Source organism: Micropterus dolomieu, linkage group LG13 (genome assembly GCF_021292245.1).
Source record: "Micropterus dolomieu isolate WLL.071019.BEF.003 ecotype Adirondacks linkage group LG13, ASM2129224v1, whole genome shotgun sequence".
Taxonomy (NCBI): domain Eukaryota; kingdom Metazoa; phylum Chordata; class Actinopteri; order Centrarchiformes; family Centrarchidae; genus Micropterus; species Micropterus dolomieu.
The window spans coordinates 4693360-4698263 of record NC_060162.1 but is presented as its reverse complement, the minus strand read 5'-3'; the positions used below and the strand labels follow the sequence as shown (position 1 = coordinate 4698263).

General features: G+C 38.0%; 1 long non-coding RNA gene across 1 annotated transcript; it reads left to right on the top strand.

Moving 5' to 3' along the window:
- The first annotated feature begins 2545 nt into the window (after positions 1-2545).
- On the top strand, positions 2546-3579 carry LOC123982060. The gene is made up of 3 exons (XR_006827891.1): positions 2546-2724; positions 3174-3226; positions 3443-3579. It is a non-coding gene; the product is annotated as an uncharacterized LOC123982060 (long non-coding RNA).
- The last annotated feature ends 1325 nt before the right edge of the window (positions 3580-4904 follow it).

Below are 4904 nucleotides of genomic sequence, written 5' to 3'. Positions count from 1 at the left end.
CCTATAAGACTTGTTGTATGATGTTCCATGAAGAGATTAGTTACCTGATCCATCCGATGTCCCGAGGCGGAAATTTTAAAGCATTAATTTTGACATCTTATAGCACATGAGTAATTCTATTTAAAAATGGCTGCATCTCTTCTGCATGTTCCCAGGTCCTGGTACTGTGTTTGCTGACTCACTGGTACAACTTCAGGCCCCAGTTAAATCTTGTCAGACTAATAGATTCCCTCACACTATTTTCTGACGTTGGATTAAGGGAGTGTATTTCATTGTGGGAGAATGTCCATCAACAGCTCACTCAGAAATCGACTGTATTTAGTCCGACTACTGTTGAGCAAACTTTATTTTGACTACTAACCTGCTTAAAATCAGTATGCGGTGTGGATTTGGTACGAGGTGAAAGTAGCTTGTGTTTATGCAGGTGAGTGAGGCGATACAAAGTCGCTGATTGATGTATGGGTATGTAGTGCGTTCCTGTATACTAAATGGATTTTGTGTATGCGAGAATTGCCTGGATGTAAAAACTAGGTTAACAAACTGTTCGCTGTGAGCTTGCTAGACATCTATCGCCCCAAAAGGCATTGCTTCTATTCAGACAGCATAATGGTGATCATGTGGTGCAGTCACATGACTGCCTTGCTTTAGTATACTTCAACAGTGTGCTGGTAACGGCAAACTTAATTGTTCATTAATAGGCAGCATGCAGAACATACTGAGAATATAATAGGCAGCATGTATTTTGAATACAGCCCTTCTAAAAGTATTTTTTATATATATTTCAGTTTGTGCCCGAACATGCTAAGAAACTTAGTCATCTTCACTGCCTTTGTTGTGCATTCCTGAGTTAGCAGACGTAAACAATGTAGGTTTCAAATTCTTCCAAAACTCGTCTCATGAAACAAATGTCTCATGATGAATGATGCGTTTTGCTCAAACACTGAAGTGGCCACTTTATTAGGTACACCTGCAGAGTGCTCATTATAGCACTACGATGTAAACCAACCCTGCCACCTCTTTAACATTGGTGTCTGCTGTGGAGTTAGCTGCTGTCGGCTGCTTTTCATGGCTGAATGAAACCCCTCACCTGCCCTCCCATTCTGATTTTTAATAGTAATTAATCTGGTTTTTTTAAAGCTGAAAGTGTCTTTTTTTTTTTAATGTAATGCAACATTTATTACTTCCGTCTATTTAGCGATGACAAATGTACTACCACATAAGCGCTAAATCAATATATTTTGTATTCACAATGTATCAAATGACAACTGTGAAAAATATCTGCTGCAGGGCTGTTATTGTCAGCTGGGCCGAAGGCTTTGCGGCAATTGAGATTGCCTGGAATTCCCTTATTTAAAATGTGTTTGTGGAATTTACGTGTGTGTGTGTGTGTGTGTGTGTGTATGTATGTATGTATATTAGAAGCTCTAATTTGATCAAGGCTGGATTATTGGGAGTGTAGTTTATGGATCTGCATCAGAAACTGCTTGGAAGATTAGATGTGATCCAGGTTCAGGCTCTCGGGTTGTGCACACAAGCGTGAAGAACGCGTGTGCCCTATAAGTCGAGGCAGGGGAAATGCCTTCATGTTTATGCAGGAAACAGCTCAGAGTCAACTACTGGATGAATGTGAGAGGGCACAGAGATAATCATCCAACCAAAAAAACGTCCTGCTGGGAAAGGGAAGGGTCAGTAAAATTAAGTTTTAAGTTGGCAGCAAGAGACCTGGGTGTGAAGACGCCAATGTAGTCTACAACCCCTGTATCTGTAGATTCAGAGTTATTTCAAGTTAAGGCGAGAAAGAAACGTGCAGATTTAGTAAATTAGTTCTATAGTAGAACGTAAATACACAAGAGTACATATGGTCACTGTTCAAACAACACTGGTTCTGCAGTTTCTATAGCCACAGAGTACCAATAATGGACGTCAAACTTCTTAAGTGCATACATGGCTGAGTTGTACGCCATTTTGTAGTGGGTTGAACATGCAAACCAAACACATCTGTAATCTGTAATGACTGCTGGACAGCCTAGCCCACCACAATTAATCTTTCAGGATCAGAAGGAAAGGACATTGCTTGGAAGAAAATCAAGTGTCATCAGCACTGAGATCAGGAGAAGAATAAGCAACATGTACTACAAAACAGAGTGCGTATTGAGATAAACAGAGGAGGAAATAGAAAAGAGGAGGTAGTAATGACCAGACAAAGTCCTATTCTCAGCATGGTGGACTTTGAGAATGTTGTCAGGTACCATAAACAGTTGAACATGTACTTGTTAGCTGCAGGAAATATACCTCAGAGAGAAAAGACATGATGGAGGGATTGAAAACATAAACGATAACAGGAACAGGTTTAAAGGGTGGAAGTGGAAAAGGCAGTCATCTTTCTGAAGTTTGATAGGGAAAATCTGACTATCAGGGCACTGTGGGGGTTAAGAAACGCCAGAAGATGGCAGTAATGTGACAGAAAGGATGCAAGTCGCGGTTAAATTTCGAAGAGGAAGAAGAAGAAGAAGAAGAAGAAGAAGAAGGCTGGTGTGGTTGTGGCATGTAGTTGTTTTTCTAGACAGGAACAGTTTAAAATGAATGCTTTGTGCATATTAAATCAGTATGGGTAGCTCACACTCTCGCTCGCTTTAAAGATCATGATTTTGAAACGAGGTTCGTTCAGCGACGTTATCTGAAATTGCATTTTATCTGAAATACTGGCCCTTGTTCCGTAATCAGGTGAGTAATTTAAAATAAATCCGCTAATACCAAGTTATTTTGTGACAATGTGTTGTAGACAGCGCAGGTGGTTAGTCTGCCTCGCGTCGTTCATCCACCACCACCTGAGCACGTGGTCAAGAAAAGTCAACGTGTTCCAGTGTGTGAGATCCGCTTCAAGCCAAACTCCTATTTAAAAATGTGTTGTTTAACGTGAACTCGTTTGATTAACCAATATTCATTAACCAGCAAAACAAAACTCTTAACATGTTTTGAATAAAAGTTGCAACTCTTCAATTCGGCATACACCATATTATGCTAAATAAACAATAATACAATAATAATTTGTGCTAATGTAATTATGATTTTAATTTCTGTATAACTTAATTGTGTAAAAACTACACAAATTATACCCCATCTACACCTACATGACTAACGTCTGAAAATCTAAAAATATCTTGTTTTGACAGATGAACTGAAGAAAAGGACTTCCAGTGAAATGAGCTGTGGAGCTGTTAGTCATGTATGTATGTTTTGCAGTTCTGATATTTAATTAAGTGAATAGCCATCCCAATGATTATATCAATCACTACCCATCTGACCCATTCATATGTCTGGGGAAGATTATAGATGAACTTACAAATGAGGGTTTTGGCATTAATTTTCCAACCAAAGAGCTTGTTTCTCTTGTGTGAATTTAACCTTTCAGCTTATTTTAATATCTGCATTATTCTTTCAGGGTCGACCTGCTGAAGTGAAGCATGTTCAGATAACAACGTGAGACATTTAGATCTACCATAAACACCTGACTGGTTTGTTGGCTTTGTTTTTATTGTAAGTTGTTCATGGTCGAATAAATACAATTTGTTAAGCAAAGTTGGTGTTTGTGTTTTTGGGATGGTGGGGCAGACTTCCCCTGCTTATCACAAGTGTATTAACTTAAACATGTGTAGAGCAATCTCATATTTATACTTGCATATAATCCGACTTTGACATCCAACATTTTAATAAAGTGATTTATCCCGGGATCACCCCACTGATAGGATTTTTGCTTTTAGATTTAGTTTTATTACAGAAAGTGTGTGAAACCCATGACCAAAATAGTCAGGTTGTCATTGTATTGCTTATGGATGGAATTATTGTGGGGGACCCCCCTGGATCCCCCACAAGGACTCCTGAGTCCCCTCAAGACCTCACTTCAACAACCACTGCAGTAGGCTACACCGTAAAACTTGAAATGTTTGTAATAGCAATTGCAATTTGTTAAGTTTAGTTATCGTTACATTTGCTAATGATTATTCCATAGTTGCCTGTTGTAGAATAAATATGTGTATATATATATATAGAGAGAGAGAGAATATAACTGATCAATATATTGGCATTTGGAGCTTTTTTAAATATGTATATATATATAATATATATTATGATTATGGCCTTGGTTTCAGATTGTAAAATCACTGTGATCTTGGGGACTGTTCACCCTTTTCAGGGCTTTTTTATTTACAAATATACACTCAGCAAAAAAACGTCCTCTCACTTACAACTTTTGTTTTCAGCAAACTCAACATGAGTAAATATCTGTATGAACATAAAAAGAATCAACAACTAAGACATAAACTGAACAAAGTTTCACAGACATGTGATTAACAGAAATGGAATAATGTGTCCCTGAACAAAGCAGGGGTCAAAATCAAAAGTATCTGGTGTGTTTCTGTGCAGGTCCAGGACAATCAGCTGTCCTTCCTGTCTCCCTGTAGTCTTTTCTAAGGCATTTCACAGTACAGACATTGCAATTTATAAAGTGGCATTTCTTTTCTGCTCCAGTTGGGTTTTCTTCTTGTTTCCATTTTAGCCAATTTCCTATTTTTGTCCCACCCAATTATGATTATAGCCTTGGTTCCAGATTGTATTTAGTCAGTAAAGCGTCACTGTTTTTGAGCATGGGGACTGTTCAACCTCCTTAGGTCTTTTTTTATTTACAATGATATCATTTGCATGTAAGTATAAAGTACTTTAAAACTTATTATTATTAATAAATTCCATTTTCCTCCACAGTAATTGCGTAGTGAATACTTTTAATCCACATGTATTACTTCCTCCAGCTTCTTTTTGACTGTTTAAAGTGTTTGGAGTAGATTAATTATGAAAATGTTAGCAGCGTTAGCATAGTTAGCAGGCGTGTTTGACGTCCCCCGGAAGCT